The sequence below is a fragment of the Leopardus geoffroyi genome, chromosome B4 (genome assembly GCF_018350155.1).
Source record: "Leopardus geoffroyi isolate Oge1 chromosome B4, O.geoffroyi_Oge1_pat1.0, whole genome shotgun sequence".
NCBI lineage: Eukaryota > Metazoa > Chordata > Mammalia > Carnivora > Felidae > Leopardus > Leopardus geoffroyi.
The window spans coordinates 35,460,560-35,479,164 of record NC_059341.1 but is presented as its reverse complement, the minus strand read 5'-3'; the positions used below and the strand labels follow the sequence as shown (position 1 = coordinate 35,479,164).

General features: G+C 45.0%; 1 protein-coding gene and 1 pseudogene across 50 annotated transcripts in view; one reads left to right on the top strand and one right to left on the bottom strand.

Moving 5' to 3' along the window:
* Positions 1-18,605, top strand: part of CACNA1C (calcium voltage-gated channel subunit alpha1 C) — a 757,779-nt gene that overhangs the window by 235,106 nt on the left and 504,068 nt on the right. The window lies entirely within an intron of this gene.
* Positions 4,163-4,931, bottom strand: LOC123591280 (annotated as a pseudogene).

Sequence of the window (18,605 nt, the reverse complement as noted above, 5' to 3'; positions counted from 1 at the left end):
ATCTTCAAGAGCCAGCCTTGGTAGAGCAGGGCTTCCTTTTGGAATATGGAACTTGTAAGACTCTTTCAGCCTCTCTTCCAGTAGTTCATCTGTCAGGCTGGTTAGTAGGACAAGGAGTCCGGAACCCTCCTGTTGTTTCAGGAAGCTCCTCTTGTCCATCTATCCTGAATACCTGTGATTTGCCAGCTCACTCTACAGTTCTTAGTGGGAATTAATGAATCCGGGATTCTTTGCTACTTCTCAGGTGATAAATTGTGATGAAGTATAGTCAAGATCTCCTAGCCTAAATGTAATGAAAGCCTAAATGAAGTACCATTGGTAAGATATTTTGAGTCATACACACAAAAATAATTTATTGGCAATCCCCAAATTTTGAACTGTTCTTTTATTCATTGTTAGCTTGGTGTTTTAAACTTAGAAAATTTTAAATGGCATTTAGATTTCTGGGCTGGCCTGTTTAACCCATAATACAGCTGAAACACTCTATAGTTACCATGAATCACAGTGGAAAATAATATTTTTGTAAATGAGTAGTATAGAATTGCAGTTAGACTCCCTCTATATCGAACTACTTTTGGAAAGCCGTCAGCAGTTTCCAGCCAGAACAGAAACACATTTAACACTGAAGTGTAAAAGTAGCATGTCCGATTAATCTTTACTCTGATAAGAGGGAAGTGAGGAAGAACTGAGAGTTTACTGGGTATTTACATGGTCCAGGCAAGCAGCAAGGAGAGCAGTGTGGTTCAGGGTTCTTGAGGCTGTGGTAGGTGTAGCCCTTATGGTCTCCTGTAAACATTTCTTCCTGGGTATTTTTTTCTAAAATTTTTAGTTTTATTTATTTATTTATTTTGAGAGAGAGAGAGAGAGAGAGAGAGAGATGAACCAGTAGAGAAGGGGCAGAGAGAGAGAGGGGGACAGAGGATCTGAAGGAGGCTCTGCGCTGACAATGGAGAGCCTGATGTGGGCCTCGAAGCCACGAACCATGAGATCATGACCTGAGCCACCAGGGTGCCCCCTGAGTATTTTAAATATCACCTAGCCCAGCAGGTCCAGAGCTGATGGGAACAAGGTGGGCAGCAGGAAGGGAAGACTCCAGGGCTTCTATAGTTTTGAGCAGGACAAAACCTGTTAGCAGCCTGCCTTCTGGTTCAGAATGGATGGGCTGGGCTTGCCCAGTGAAACATATTCTGGTCCTTTTTAGGTCAGCAGTCCCATGGCCAGCAGTATATCCAGAGCTGGCTTTTTACCAGGCACAGCCTGGCCCAAAGCACCCCTTCCTTCAGGGGCACCATCTTGCTCTTCTAAGATGGGAGATGGGAGCTAAAGCTGTCAGAACAAGGAGACTGCAGCAAGGTACCTCACTACAGCCCAGAACGCCTACCCTATGCCCTTAGGAAATTTAAATCCTACCACTCTTTCGGCTGCTCTTCTCTATGAAGACATGTAAATCGAGATTCCCAATTTAAGAATTTATCCCTTCTTCCCTGGGTGGATCTCTTCCCCACCCTCTACCTCTGTCTCTCCCTTTCGTTCCCTTCTCTCTTCACTCTACCCCTCCTCTTGCCCTCTCTCTTTCCTCCCAGTCCCTCTTTCCCTCTTTTTCCTCCTCTCTCCATCTCTCTCTGTCCTCCCTCTCCCCCTCTCCAGCTTCCCTGCTTCTTGAGTTTACTAAAGCTACTCACTGACCATTGGAAATGCCCAATTAAATCCTGAGTGCTGTGTGACTTAAATTCAAATTGTACCCCAGGAATTCTGACACAGTCTGTGTTTCCCATTGATTTAAAAAATTAAGACTCAGTGATATAATGTAATTCATTATTATGTAATAAAAGCCTATTATGGATTGTAATTTTTCAGTGACTAACTCAATTTTACTTATTAGTGTTCATTTAAATCTTAGCTTATTATATGTTCAATACTACAAGTATTAGAACCATTTTCTTCAAAAATCAGCCATTTGGATTTTTTCATCAGTTTAGACAAGACTTTCCTCCTCCCTCTTCCTCCAAAAACATTCAGGTAGGTGAGATTTTCCTACATTCAAATCAGTGATTGAATAGGACCAAACTGGAGGATGATTAAATTTGGAACCAGAAGCACCAAACTGAAATGAATTTTATTAATTTCAAAATCTGACATTTTTGAGGACCCTTTAATAGAACCAGGGCTTCTGTAAATAACCACCCAGTGAATCAGTTCCATGCAGAAACAAACCTGTATCTTGAAATGCAACTTTAGATCATTTTCAAACCAAGCTGCAATTTCATTAGGAAGGTTCCTCTGATTTACATTTTCTGGGTTTAGTAAATTCAATTCAAATTTATTTCCTCCTAAATGAATTTTTACTACCGGAAGGCCCTTGTATGGAAATGATCTTCTATCATTATGTGGTTTGCCTGCCCCTGAGGGTGAGATGGCCTTGATATTGGAGTGGCAGCCAGGGCTTGGAGAGGACTGGAGTTACCTTTCAAGGCTGCGTGTGTGTGTACACACACACACACACACACACACACACACACACACACGGCTGAAACAGGAGTAAAGGACACACTTAAGAAGGAAGGTGCTTGTGTTTGTGCCTGCGTTCTTTAGGACAAAATATTCAGATCTGGCCGTTCTGCTGAAAGCATCTTTGAAGGCAGCAGGGGCCAGGACCTGGGGATCTGCCTGCCTGTTTTCCTCCCCACCTGGCTCTCTCCCCACCTCTGCCTCCCCTGGAGAAGTGGCTTCTGAGGAGGTATGCCGCCAGAAGAGCGCCTGATCTGTTGAACCAGAGGCCTCCCCTCAGAGGCTATGTGGATGTGTTCCTCAGGCATAAGAATGACTCACCATGTAATGATTCCCTACAACTCCGTATACTGTAGGCCCCACACGTGTGGGGGAGTGGTACTCTCAGTGTCTCACAGTGGCATTGAGTTCCTCCATTACCAAACTGTGAAGACTTCAGTTTTAAAAAACAGCAATTGAATCACGTTTGGTAGAAAAGGTAAATTCTGCAGTGTCTTTGATAGAAACTCCTCATTTTCTACCCTGCAGCTCTCAGGTTGCACCAGGGGGAGGAAGTCAGAGGTGGGAGGTGGGAAGGTCAGATGAGGGATCCTGGTATTAAGAGGACGGAGGACCTGCCTACTAAGCCCTGTGTCCAGGGTTGCTGTGGTGGGCATTCATTTTGACAAGGCCAACAAGAGGTGACATACAGAGCAGCATATTTATTCCATGTGATTCTTAGTCTTCAAGGTGAGGGATGCATTTTGATGTTCTGTTAATTGTTTTCAATCATATATTATAGTGTATTATCCAAAAGTCTTTTGTAAACTTTTCCTGAAGCAAATGTAAGCTCTTGTAAGTTAGGTATTAGTTGCGTAAAGTCATTTCTCCTGAAGCTTGTGAGTTTGTCCCTTTTGACCTTCAACAAGTGGCTCCACATTGTTCTGTCACTCCATCCTGCCCATCGTCTCCTGAGGGGCTTAGAGGCATGCATCCTCCTGATCCTTTGTGCTCTGACATCTTTGGTGTGGCAGCTCTGTCCTCAGAGACCTCCTCCGAAATCGTAAGATGGCTCTACCCATTTCACACATCCCAGGCAGAAGCAGCAATGTCCAGGCCACAGGAGGCATCTTCCCCCTGAGTGTGTCTTAAGAATGAGGACGCTTCCCCTAGAAGTGTCCAATACACTCCACCATTTCTCCTGGCCAGGAATTGGTCAAATGTCCCTTTAGCAAGGAGAATGGGATTTCCTGACTGGTTTAGATGAATTAGGACTTACCTCCAACACTGGGATTGTGGTATCACAACCAAGCAGAATCTGGGCTTTGCCAGCCAGTGAGCAGGAGTGATAGCTTTTAGGCAGGCAGTGATACTGATTTCATCATTGGTCTTCCTGGCAGGGACTTAGAGGGTACCCACCACCTGTTTGTTTATTCATTTTAAGAGTTCACCTTTAAACAAAATTTTTTTAATGCTTATTTATTATTGAAAGACAGGGAGAGACAGAGCATGAGCATGGGAGGAGCAGAGAGAGGGGGAGATACAGAATCTGAAGCAGGCTCCAGGCTCTGAGCTGTCAGCACAGATCCCGATGTGGGGCTTGAATTTACAAAATCTGAAATCATGACCTGAGCTGAAGTCAGACACTTAACCGACTGAACCACCCAGGTACCCCTAAGAGTTCAGCTTTTTATTGAACATGTTACAAAAGAGGTTTAGTCAGAAAGACCAAAGCCCATGTCATCATCAAACTTCAGATTCTTCTTTCTTTGCTTCTGCCTTCTTCTCAGCTGGGGCAGCAGTGGTAGAGCGGTCAGGGCCTCTGCTGGTGCCGTGCCAGCTGCTGGGACAGGTCCACCAGCCCCTACCATGCAGACAAGGCTCCTGATGTTGACATCGGCCAGAGCCTTTGCAGACAGGCCTGGCCACAAAGGTTTAACACTTAACACCTGCTGCTTTCATGAGGACATTGATCTTATCCTCCATTTCTGTCACCTCATTGTCATGCAGAATGAGGGCACTGAGTAGATGCAGGTGAGCTCCAAGATGGAGGCCATGGTGTGGGCGCGTGCTAGTCTCAGGGTGAAGTGGGGGACCCACCCCAGCACGGCCTCAGCTTCCTCAGAAGGACTGAGCACCTTAGCGGCAGCTGCTGAAAAGTGATACTGACCATTTACGTTTTTCTAGTCTTTTGTCACGTGCAAAAATATGTGTTTTTTTTTCTCTTTAAGTTGTAATGATTAGAGAAATTATTCAGTGCTGACCTCAGGCCTCTGTTTCTTCTTGCCTGAACTGGACAATGTGGATTTTAGAGTTGGAAGCCCTCTAAGAACATGCAACTCACAAGCACCTGGGTGGCTCAGTCAGTGAAGTGTCCGACTTCAGCTCAGGTCATGATCTTGTGGCTTGTGCTTTCGAACCCCACATTGGGTTCTGTGCTGACAGCTCAGAGCCTGGACCCTGCTTCAGATTCTGTGTCTCCTTCTATCTCTGTCCCTCCCCTGCTCACGCTCTGTCTCTCTCTTCTCTCTTTCAAAAATAAATGTTTAAAAAAACCATGCAGCTCAATCTTTCATTTTACAAATAGGGACACTGAGGCTCATGCTGCTAGGGACTTGCCTGGTGGGTGTCTCATAGCTGGTTTAGCTGAGCATGCCTGTGATGGCTTGTCTCTCATTTCATGGTTTTTTTTTTTCTACTTTCACGATGCTCCAGCCTCTTTCTGTCCATGTAATCAATGCTATTGTGCACTTTTAAGCTTTTCTCTCTGTTAAAACCTGTGTGAGAACCGAAGAACTAGAGAGCAGTCATTTATAGCTCAGCATGAATATTAGATACTTCATATTTTAAGTCTGCTCTTGAATCATTTAAAGACATTTCAAGCATTTATTAACAGAATGAGAATTATTTTGGGGGTAGGAGACCGTTACTTCTCTTCCCGGTCCTTCAGAATGAAACTGGTACCTCGTCTGCCTTCTTGCTCCTCGAAGGCACAACCATCTCAGGAGCTACAGCAGAGAAGAGAAAGGGACCTTGCTTCACATGAGGAAAGTGTCCTGCTGAACACCATCCTTAGACTCTTCATTTAATCTAAAAATGTTTTGTGTGTAAAGTACAAGCTCTGTTGTCTTCTGTAAGCAGAGGGTGAGGTGGGTGAGGTGAGGCTCATGGATAAAGGGCCATAGGTCCTTAGAATGCTCCGGGTCCCAGAGATGAAGACATCTGTCTGACAAAGTCCCCCATGTCTCACAGTCCAAGACAGACTTCTCTTCTCCATAAACAGATGCTTTTAAGTGCCTGATCATAGAAGCCTAGGAAGTGGCTGTTTGTACTACCAAAGTTTTTTTTTTTTCTATGCAGATAAAATCATCATGGGGATCCTATGAAAGGAGTATGTCAAGTATTTACCTGGAGTATCTCCCCTGGAGTATTTAGAAAATGACTTGATTTCCACACTGAGTATTGTTTAAAGTGAGACATACATAGTCTTTCCCTTAAAGTGACATGCCTCTGAACTATTAGGTCAGAGACCTAGTTAGGCTATTAGGTCAGAGAAGCAACAGGCTAGTACCAAGAAGGTGGTGTAGGATATTATGTCTGCAGTCCTGTCTCTGAGCTGTCCTCCCCTGTTGCCACCAAGTGCCATGGTTACTGCCTTGTCTTCTTCCCCTCAGGGTAGCTCTTGCTCAGTGCTGAGGCCATTCTTTGTTAGGGTCTGTGTCACCCACTGCAGGGTGTTTAGAAGCCTTGGCTTTCACCCCCACTTAAGTCCCCACCCAGGTATGGTGACACTTGGAAGGACCTCTGCTCACCTCGAACCACCTCCTAAGGGGACATAATGCTCCTGGTTGAGAAGGTCCATTCAACACAGAACCAACTAGAAAGTTAGAATTCTGGGGCCTGACTTAGTCATATATCTAAGCCTGTCTCTTCCTCTGTTTTTAGGGCAGTTTTCTGAATCTAGAGAAGGAGGACATTTCTTTCTGCTCACCTGGCTGCTGACATTATAGCTTCAGTCAGCGAACAAATGAAATAAACATTGATTATCATCCCCCCCTTCTCTCCACACACCCATGGGGCGTTCACTCATGCATTATGGATGCATTTTCACACCAAAGAGATTGCTAAACAGAACCAAAGGGGGTAGCGTGGGGTATTGTGACTGGAAGACCTTCACAGCAGGTCTTCTTCTTACCAAATCTCAGGGCCCAGGGCCCCAGGCTCTGTTCTTCAATGCCCAGGGGGGCATGTGACATCTGCACAACCACCACTTCAAAGCGGGATGCAGGGTTAGGGATGCTTGGCAGTTTCTTGGACATCAGACAGCATTTGCAAAACAAATTTGGTGACTTATGAATGAATCAGAACCAGACGAGTTAGTTACATTTCTCTCAGAATGCATATTTAAAACTTCTTACACACACACACACACACACACACACCAAAGAACATTCATCCCTTCCCAGGGGAGGGAGTGTTGGTCACATGTACTGGAGGGTTTGCAAAGCCAGTGTAGTTTTCCAACCCATGACATATCTGCATTCTCATCCCTTCCCTTTTTCTGGGCACCAGTCTTCCTGGTAGGAGGTTATCCATTTGGGCCCCTTTAAAGGACTGGGTGAAACCAGGTGACAGCCTTCTGCAAATTCAACTGGGAAACCTCTGTATGTAGAAGTTCAAGGTACCCTCCCACCACCACCCTGAGAGGCTGGGTTCTCACAGTTCCGACATGGAGATAGACTTGTGGAGGCGGGGTTTGGGAGGTGGCAGGTCGTGGTGCTTACAAGGAGGAAGCCGACAACCCAGAGGTGCTCACTCTTAATTTGACTTTCTCTTTCTTATCCTTCTATTTAGGTCTCATTAAATGTCACTTCATTTGACAAGTCTTCCCTAAGCTCCTATTCTAAATCCTCTTTCCTGTTATAACCTTTTATCTTGCCCTGTATTGCCCTTTTATCTTGCTCTTGTCTCTTGTAGAACTTAAAACAATTTGTAATTACATTTATTTGTATGATTGTTGGTCACCCCAGTAGATCATAAGCTGGGTGAGGTTGAGAACCTTATTTATCTTCTCGCCATTGTCATATCCCCAGTTCTTAGCCCATTGCTGGCATGTAAGAAATAGTTGTCAGATGAGTAAATGGTGACGGTAGACTCCTCTTGGGTTGATGTTTTTGAATAAGGGGAGGCAGAGGGTCTGGTGTACATGGTCTGTTTTGGGGATTAACCTTGATTTGGGGATACTCAGGGAGGCAGGAGAGCGAGTTGGGCAAACCTGGGGCTGCTCCATGTAAATCGAGTCTGAGCTTCCTGGTAGTCTACTTGAGATTTGGTGCTTCCACTGGAGCTCCATGAGATGTAAAATCCAAACCTTGGGATGACATCCAGAGGGAAGAAGGCCAGTTGACAACTTATATAATGTAGATTGGTGATTTCAGAAGCACAGGGCAGTGTTTTCAAAAATCAAATAAGACACTAAGGGTTGGGGGAATGGCAGAACATGGGAGTTGAGTCTGCTTCTGACCTGGGAGGAGGTGCTATGCAATGGTGGAAAGAGCTCAGACTTTGGAGTTAAGCCAGCATTTGATTCTAGATTTCACCACCGACTAGTTGTGTGGCTCTTAGCCAAGTTGTTTATCTAGTCTGTGTGAAACTTGGTATTTTTATCTGTAAAATGGGCCTAGTGATAGCTCCCGTTCTGCATTGTCATGAATATAGAGATGACATGTATGTCTGCCTCACACTTTGTGTCCAGTGAGTGTTGATTCTTAGTTCTTTTTCTCTTTTGAAGAGTCAACATGGAAGATTTAAGATTTCTCCTTCTCTCCAACCTAATCTCGTCCCATTTATTTAGTCATTTACCAGTCCTTAGGTATATAGTGCTCACATGCAATGTACTCATCATTGTGTTAAGGGTGGTAAAGATTCAGAAGAAATGCAGGTTTCTCCTGCAGAATGTCTCCCATGTTAACATATTCCTAGGAGAATATACCTTAGTTTTCAATAGTCCTGTTTCATATTTTATACACAGCTCTGAATAAAATGATTTTTCAGTTGATATTTATACAGGAAATATATCACCCAAACTCACTGTACATTTTGAAAAAAAGTCTCCAATTATGTTTCTAATACAACTGGTAGAGCATGAGAAACAATTGTAGGTGATTTGCAGAGCCCACAGAGTGTCAGTAAAGGAGATGTGCTTTGGGGATATTTTGGGGGCTAAGAAAGGCCATGTGACTACACTAAAGGAACATTCATCCTCTTCTCAGGGGAGGAGTCTTGGTCACATATATGTGTTGGAGGATTTGCAAAGCCAATTTAATAAATAGTGAGGTAGACCAGACTGCTTTTCCAACCCATAATACATCCGCAACACACTCTTCCCCTTTTCCTGACCGCCAACCTTCCTAGAAGGAGGTCATCCATTTGGGTCCTTTTCAAGGTCTGGGAGAAACCAGGTGACAGGCTTCTGCACATTCAACTGAGAGATCAGGAAGTGCTATTTTAAACACTTTACATCCTAATGTGATAGTTTATATGATAGTTATGTGCTGTACTTTGCTTACATTTTAGGAAATACATTATAATATATTTTGGTTTGGGGTTGATGTAATGCAACACATTATAATTTTTCCTATTTAAAATAATGGGAAATAGGTTAGCATTTCCCACTGAACATACGATTTTCAGAAACAGATTACCAAAATGTGCTTTTTCCCACGTGGTCCTTATCTTCAAAGAATGTATAGTTTAGTTGGGGTGATAACACAAACAACAAGAATTGAACTTTCTTATAAGGAACATAACATAAGATGACATACAGTTCAATTAGGTGTTGGGGTATGCATTATGGTCTGTTGATTTCATAGAGATTAGAAAAAGCAGAATCACTTGGGTGGGGGGGAAATTCCAGAGAGGTTTCATGGAGGGGACTATACCTGCAGGGACTTTAAGAATGGCAAGGCCTGGTTAGGATGGAAATCAACTTATAAGCCATGGCTGTTTGAATGTCAGGCTTGAGAAGTTTCTTCCAGTGAACATTCCTTAAATACCTATAATGCACCAAGTACTGTGTTAAGTATGAAGTGATAAGGCAGAAAACATAAAACATTGTATTATACCTGCCTCAAATCTCTTCATGTCTAAGAGTAATCAGAAGACATGTACATTGAAAACACACAACATAATTCAAATGAAAAAGTTACAACATGCTGAAAGAGAGGGATAGTGACAAGAGGGGAGATGACATACACCTGAGAAGTCACGATGGCTTTGGCTAGGATAGCTATGTTAGCTGAGATGGTCTTAAGGGAAGACCATGACTAGGGCTGCACATGTTATTAACAACTGGTCCTGCAGCACTCATCAGAATGGATACCACAGGCCAGGAGAGCTGGTGTAGGGTTCTGGAGCCTTCTGTCCTGCCTGGCATAAACCCTCTATTTAGTGGGTTCAAGGGAGGATCCAGGGGACCTGAGGAAGGGGGCCTGGGTGGTACAGGGAATTTGGGAAACTCAGGGAAATGGCCATTTACCGACCAATATGAAAGTGTCTTAATATGTAATGATCAGTTTGTACTTATCATACCTAGTAGCTGAAGATTAGACCAAATTAGAACCCCTGGGGTGAGTAAACCAATGAAGTCAGGTTATCTAACTTCTTCTCACCCCACCCCAGAACAACGTGTTTACCCTGTAACAAATGCCTTGTTTTTGGTTTGGTTTGGTTTGGTTTGAGGTTCCACCTGGTTTAACCTGAGGATCTAACTTAGGGCCTGAGTACCTGCCCCCCCGCCCACACCAATAGAAATAATGGAGAAACATCGTTCCTTTTCTAACTACTCTGAGTGTTTGAGTTAACTCTAATCCAAGGGCACCCACCCCCTGGCCCCTTCCTCAGATCCCTGGACATCCCCTGCACCCAGTAAATAGAAGATCTATGTCTAGCAGGGCAGAGGGCTCCAGAGCCCCGGGCCACCTCTCCTGGCTGGTGGTGTTCATTCTGACAGGTGGGTGATTTTTAAATATTACTCACTGGCCCTCATGCCTTCCAGTAAGAAGCAACGAATCATACTATACCTCACTAAAGTCTTGGTTTGGGGTGATGTGTTTATTGTTAGAACTGTTTTCATAAAAACAATAATCAAACACCTTTAAAAATTTTGTAAGCATCCACTTTATATATCAATATTGTTTAAAAAAAAAAAACAAATACCACAGTCCTCATGAACAAACAAACAAGACAGTTGGAAGTGGTCTGTCGATGGTTGTAATAATAAGGAATTCTCTGGGAGGAGTCATCATGTGCCTGATATTTGATGGCTCTGGGAAGACAAATGGTGTTCCATCTGTGTGCATACTTGTATTCAAGAGAAAGAGACACAGAGAGTGAGACAGAGACAGAGAGACGTGTGTCTGTGCCTCTCTGTATTTTGGGCAGTGTTTCATAAGATTCTTAACTGGCTTGTACCACCATACACACAGTGTTCTATTAGCAATTGTTTGGCCAAGAATAAAGAATTCCTAATTATATTTTAGAAATACAGTTTAAGGAGCCGAAGTTTAAAATAACTGTCTTGAGCTTCAGAAAATTCATCTCTGGAAACCATCCAGGGAAGGATATTTGTACTTTCCAAGGGGGTGGGGGGGGGGGGTCTGGTGGGGCAAAGAGCAAGTCAGATTTTTCTTACATTTCAGGCAGTGGCTTCCTGAAAGGTTACTCATACATTTCTTTAAAACACTAATTGCTTGCTTTCTCAAGAGCCAAGACGCATCCAGTCCTCCAACCAAATTCTCACCTAAAATCAGAAGGCTTAAAATCCAGTTATTTTAAGTGCTGCGTACTCTTAAAAATATGTGTCTGGTTATGTTGTATATAAGCAGCTCATATCAGAGATGCAGCAAGTCAAGCTGTATAAAATTTAGTAACACATGCCAGAGAGGAGACAGAGGGAGAAGAGAGAGGAGAGAGAGAGAGAGAGAGAAAGAGAGAGAGAGAGTGTGTGTAGAGAGGGGTGGGGGGGGGACTGACTGATATCCTACCATTTCCTCCAGGAGAGGCTCGCATTTTACTTTCAACCCGTTTCTAAAAATGGTAAATGCACAGTAAGAAAACAAGTTTATCTGTTGCAGGAAGGAAGGAAGGGCAGGGAGAGGAATCTAATCTTCAACTTGGTGTGATTTTATTTTTATCCAACTGCTTTTGCAACCGAACATCTGGGGGGAGCGGCTAGTGCAGAGTTGGGGTCTCCCTAGGTTTCAACAGCTTCATTAGGGTCATCATTCGAGATTCATTTCACCAGGACCATGGTGCAAAATATGAAGTCTTTGCAAAGACGGGAGTTGGGGGTGGGGTAGGACGAAGTAGGGACATTCGCAAGAGTGTACCAAGTGAAATGGTGATGGTATTGCTCATAATGACAGCTTTAGGATTTCTGCTGTCTACCCTTGAGGGCTTCAGGTAGCTTGTGTTGTTTCCCTTTCCCGTGAGGAAGCCCAGGATTGGTGGGAGTGCCTCGATTCTGAAGTCCAGGGTAATGATCGAGATCTAGTTGATTCAAGGTTAGAGGTGGATTTCAACCCAGTTCTTGCAGGGCTGGCAATGACATTTGGCTCTAGTGCAAATGACCTCAAAGGCAGTAACAGGCAAGTGTGATCCCCGTTAGGCTTGTGGTGGCTCAGAGAACTGGGCCCAAGTTTCTAAACTGGGAAGCATGCCAGTAATGCAAGTGTATTAGGGGAAAGAGCATTAGGTTAATTTTTTTATTCGTTGATTCAGTGATTCGACGTCTATTTCTTGGTCACCTATGAGGTGCCCAGCGCAATGCCACAGGCTGTACTCAGGGTGCAGTGAAGCCGGCTGCTGTGTCACCGCCATCTCTTCAGTAACTCCTCTCCATTGGAATCTGTGGCTATAACTGGGTATTTTGTGCCATAGAGAAGGAGGAAAGGATGTGGATGGGTAATGAGGACAAGCTGGGATTTTATGTATCAAGATGGTTGTGTAGTGATGGTAAGAGCTGTCTCTTGGGTCCCTTTTAGCAGAAAGGAACATAAAGCTTTCAAAAGAACCCTATTTTCCAGTTAGTGTCAGGACTGACTTTTCCATTTGTTTTGTGGTCAAGTGAAGGCCCTGCTGAAAACCCAGGGGTCCAGGTGGACATTGGCATGCAGGGGCCCTCAGCTTCAGCTCTGGGAACAATAAATCAGGCAGATCTTGATGAATAAGGAGCCCTCTCCAGGCTGTGATGTCAGAGACACATATCACTTGGGATTCTGCAGTTAATAGACTGCTATCCCACTTCCTTACACTTGTAGAAATCATGCTCCAGTAGCATTGTTGGACTCGTCTGGGTTGTGCCTGGTTGTGCCTATATCGTATCAGGCATTGTGAATACACGGCCCCTCTAGTAAAAGTCTGGGGTGTCTGACTTTGGAAGAGAAGGAATGTGTCCATGAACTTTAGCTTGTCTAGAAACAATGCTAAAAGCAGATTTGATGGCTACTGTTGCTGTCTTTTTGTAAGAATATGAACCGCTGTGGAGTCTTGTTGAAATACAGCAGTCATGTGCATCTCTATAACTTATTCAGTAGGACCCTACCTGCTGATTCTCATTCTCTCAAGAGCATAAATTAAGTCATACAGCTCTGGCCTTGCTGGGAGGTTGGGATGGGGAGTGGGATGATCAATGGGGCTTGCTCTCAAATCCCCAGTTGTTCTGCTCCTACTTTTCCTTGTCATTCTCTCTGTTTACGTTATTTGCACAAGCTTGGGGGACCAGAGGCAAGAACTGGCATTTGGATTAATGGCTAGATACTCCAGAACAGTCAAAGAACCAAGAAATAATGTTTATGTTCTGTTCTGGGTTATATATTTTTATGGCGAAAGAAATAATGATTTTAGTTTCTTAAGTACGCACTTCTTGCACTAATATTAAAATTAGCTGCTGTTTGCATTTGCTGAGTGCATATTAACCATGGTAGAGGGAGAGTGTGGTGAGTCAAGGGTGAATCTGTTGGAAGGAAAGAAACCACGAATTCCACTATTGCTGCTGGCTTCACTCAAAGTAGAGATTCAAATTAGCACATACTATCTGAATTAAATAAATCATACTGTAAAGAAATTAGATGGGTCTACATTTGAGGAAACCTTATTATAATGACTTATAAAGGAAATTATTGCCAACAAAATTTTGGGTTTTAATTTATCTGATCTGCTTAAAGCATGACACACCTGTCTATGTGATAAATCAATTTTTTGAGAATAGAGACCTGGATAGAGAGTAGTACTTAGCTCTTAAAATACAGAGCTTAGAATTGTAGAAAGAGAGGTATTTTATCTAGGTCAAGTATTATTACTGTTGATATCTTCGCCGTTTACCCAGAATGCTGTCTCTGCCGTGTGTTTGAGGCAGCACCCAGCTCCTTCCCAGCTCACTCTTTCCCCTGGTGTGTCTGTTGTGTGCTGGCTGTGGGTCTGGGACAACCGCAGGTGCTAAGGTTATGAGGGTGAGTGGTTAGATGTGATTTCTGCCTTTGTGCAGCTTAGGGTCTGATGGGAGAAATGAACAAAGGAAACAGATAACCACTGGACATGTGCATTTTCTCTTCTGATATCAGAGTCAGCCCGGAATACCCTGAATAATTTCACTGCCTGTCCCTTGGGGATGTTTATAAATTGCTCAATGATTTTTATCATTATGCTCTTTTACCTTTTGGAATTAGTATCATGATGGCTCTTCTGGTGGTATCACAGTTCTAAAGGAAACTGTGAACCACTCATGCTGCCCAGCCCAGGCTCCTGACTTCCACAGTCACCTCTGGGTCTGAGGCTTGGCTAAGTAGTTTCCAAGAGGAAAGTGGTCAGTTAGGACAGGGCACCTGCCTCTTCCTGTTCCTTCTGAGCCAAGGAGTGGGATAAGTATCTGACAGCCTGGAGTGGGCCCAGCTTCAGTCTGGAGTCAAGGCTGACCACCTAAGTGGGGAAAATGCCTCCTGGCTTTTGCACTGCTGCTCTATCTCCGGTGCCGCTTGTTAGCCAGCCTTCAGGTTTTAGCCCTCACCTGTTTTTAGGAGGCCCCCTCCTGCCGCCTCAGAGGGGAGCTCCTTGCCCTTGGTGCTGGGCTGGGAGCAGCAGTGGGGGCTGGCTGGGGAGAAGGGCTGGGCTGCGGCGGAGGCGAGATTATTGCCTGTTACACATGGACATCTAGACGGGGGAAGAAACATAACGGCTTTATTTTTAGGCTTTGCTAATTCTCACTCTTCTCCTAGTTCGCTGCTACCTGGCAACAGCTTATTGTCATGGCAACGCCAATGTTAATGAGTGAAGCTCTCTGTGTGTCTGTTTTACCCAGTGCTCCGTGACAGACAGTCTGTGGAGCTATCTTTCTGGCCATCGGAGGCTAAACGCTAGACTCCCTTCTCTTCCGAAGGCCTCCCAGGCCCTGTCCGTGAAGGAGAGGAATGGAGGCAGCTGCCGAGGGATTTCTGGTTTTGCTTACACATTCCTAACGTATTCTGTGTTTACAGATGGGCCTGCCGGCTTCACACACTGCCCCTCCCCTGCCTGGGCCACCCCCTCTCGACATGTTTCACTGGCAGCCATGAGCTTTTGAACAATAACCAGTTTTCTCATGTTCCAGGCACCTCGGGATTTTTATGCAGGTTTTCTGGCACCTTCTCTGCACTTGGTCAGCAAGGCTCTGAGTCCTGGGTCCTGAAGAGGTGGGAGGTGGTTGCAGGTCTCAGAGGGAACCTAGGGCTTACATCTGTGAGTGATAGCCCGCATCCCCCTGCCCTCAGACTGAGAAGCAGTAATGCCACCATACAGTGTTGTCTTGGTTTCCCTGACATCTGTTGATAGAGGTTGCCATCTATGGCCTTGCAATCATATGTGAGGGAGAGCAGCAGAGCCAGCAGCCTCTTCGTGCCTCAGTTTTTCCATCTCTAGGCTGCGCCCATCTGAAACCTTGACAGTCCTCCATGTTAGCCTGCTGAGCAGTGATGCATGTGAAGTGTTCTGGGTTCCCCTCACCAGTCCTATCATGTATGTGGCTTCCAGAACCTCTCTGTGCCTCAGTTCCCCCACTCATAAATTAAGGAGAGTAATCAGGTAAATATGGGTCAAATTGCTTAAAGCAGTGTCTGGCATAAAATAATGGTTCAATCAATATTAGTTATTACTGTGTCTGGGCATTATTTACTCCACACACCAATCTTGTGAAATAAGTACTGTTCATATTCTCAGATTGCAAAGAAGGAAACTGAGGCATGGAGAGGTGGAACAACTGCCTTGGGGTGACTGGAAGTGAGAGACTTCAGTTGGGAGGCTTGGGCCACTTGGAGGGGCTTACCCTCCATGCCCCTCAGGGTCGCAGTCCTCACAGCTGTGGAGAGCTGCTCCCTTCTCCTAAGGGTGGCCTTGGGGCCTCGTGAATGTGCATGAGCACTTTGCACTCCTTGGATAGAAGGTGCTATGTGAACCAGAGAGTTACGAACTTTCACCAGTGTCATCTCCAGGGAGGTGGCTCTTAGTTGTTTTGTATGGCTTATCTTGAGGTTGGCACTGCAAGGCTCTGTAATAAGTGATGGAATCAGGATGCTTGGAGACCCCTCCCCATGGCCCCAGACTGTTCTCAGGACACAGGGTCCTTGGCAACTGTCTCTCCATTGAGCTATGAAGCACATCGCCACTCATGTACTCCCACTAGCTCATCCAAAGTTTTCAGCTCCTTGCACAGCTTTATTTTTTCCCCAAACTTCTTGTAAGTAAATTATTCTATGTATTTTTTAAAAAATAGCAGATTCACATAGTACAAAATAAAGAATACATGAAAGGGTATACTGTGAAAAGTCTCTCTTCTTCTTTGCTCCTCACCTCTAGGGCCTGTCCTGGTAGGAGACCTACACATCAGAGAACATATACACGTATATTGTTTTCTCATTCGCCCCTGATGTGAACACTTATACATTCTGTCCTGCATTGCTTTTTTTCCCACCTAACTATACCTGGGAAATTGCTCCTTATCAGTACACAATTATGAGAAGTGGCCTCAATCATTTTCAACAGACAACTCAAAAATTTTATTGGGTTTTATTCTAGGTCAATAAATTTGTGAATAATTGTGATGAAAACTTAAGAAAGCCTAAACACCAGCAATAAGTTAATAGAAACAGTTTTCTATTATTGAGTATCACCAGGATGATAATACCAGGATTCTTTTTAATCCCTTAGCCATTTTTTAACCTGTGTAAAGCTGAAATCCAAAGTTGCAGAGCTAAAAATGAGCCTGAGTCTGTCTGCGTCCACATCCCTGTGCCCTTTCTGTCACACTGTTCTCCTTTTCTTACGTAAATTTGCTCAAAAATGGATCTCAGCCATAGGCCTGGGCCACAGAAGCTAGCTTCCTCAGAGTGACCAGTGTACTTTTTTTGTTTTTAATGTTTTTATTTATTTTTGAGAGAGACCAAGACAATATGAGTGAACCCACTCATATTCCCTCAGAGAGAGAGGGAAACACAGAATCCGAAGCAGGCTCCAGGCTCTGAGCTGTCAGCACAGCGCCCGACACAAGGCTCGAACTCAGGAGCTGTGAGATCATGACCTGAGCCAAAGTTGGACACTTAACCAACTGAGCCACCCAGGTGCCCCGTGACCAGTGTACTTTAATTTAGTGATGGCATTGCTGAATAGTCCTCCCGCCCACCCGCCTTTCCTCCTCCTGCAGGCCCGGCCATAATCCATAGGCAGACACTTCTGATTGGCAAACATAATTTATTGATGCATGAGGTTCATTTGAACTCCATCTCTTCTCTTCTGTGCTTCTGTTTCTTTACCTGTAAATTGTGCAGAACTGTCTCACCCCTGCCTAAAAGAGATACTGAAGAGGTGATCAAAATAATGTTAAGTGTCTCCCCTCCTCTCTCCTTCTGATGTTGCAGAGGGGTGTCCTCTGGGTCTGGGCTTAAGCACCTTGTGAGTGGGAAGTCAGGAGGAAGGGGGCATGAAAACCTGGAGGCAACTTGGGAGTGTGTAAGTGCTGATGCTTAGTACGTGCTCCGCAAGGACCGGCTGCACAAGATAGCCAGATCCACATGTGGCTGTGTATTTTGGGTTCACTGGTCAGAGATATGTCAGAGACGTGCCTGTCTGAGGTCCCTGGCTTCAGCGTTCATCTGCTATTTGGAGGTGTCCTGTTGTATTATTCAGGGCTTCAGTCTTCATTTTCCTTACCCCTCACACTGCCTCTCCCTTCCTTTCTGTGAGCTTGCTCACTTCTTAGGATAGGTTCTGGTCATCTATCGTGGTGCTGAGTTCTCTGCTAACCTTATTGCTCATGACTTCGTGGGACTGGCATCACTGAGAGGGCACAGACAAGTTCAGAGCTGGGCTTGCTCGCCCCGGCCACACCCAAGCAGGTCCTGTCCCCTGGGTAGAGTGCCCTCTTCCTGCTTTCTAGGCCTGGCTACATCATGTCCATTCCCCTCTCCCTCCACTGGGGCTACCCCACACTCTGTGGACTCTCTGCAGCTCCCTGGACTCCTCCAGCTCACCCTCTCTTCTCTCCTTTGAACTCCTGCTGTGGGTCCTGGCCTCCAGCACAGCTTGGCATTCTGTTACATTAACATTTCATGTGGATGGAGAACTAGTCCTTGGGAACATGAAGCTGCTGCTGTGACTGTAGCATGGATGTCTTCCAATATCCTGTTTGGAGGGCTCTCCCCAAAAAGGCAGAGGAGCCCCAAGGTGAGGTGAAGGGCCTTAGAGTCCCAGGTCTGCCTACTGAGAGAGGAGAGCCCTGTGGGAGAGAGCGGAGAGAGAGAGAGACTGTCCCAGAGTATGTCCTGCTGTGGCCACTTGCACGTCCACCTTTGCTTGTGAAGCTTCTGACAGAGATGTTTAGAACTCAACTTGTTGATGAAGTCACGATGCTCCCCTTTTAGCGACACCCTCTGTTGTCAAGAACTCGGAGATCAGAGAGCACAGCAGCAGAGAGATGCATTCTGGAGTGCTGGTTACAGAAGGGAAATGATCAAATATAGAACTGGACAAAGCCACACTGACTGTCCTCAGGACACACCAAAGGAAGTACCTGGGAGTCCTGGGTGAGAATGGGG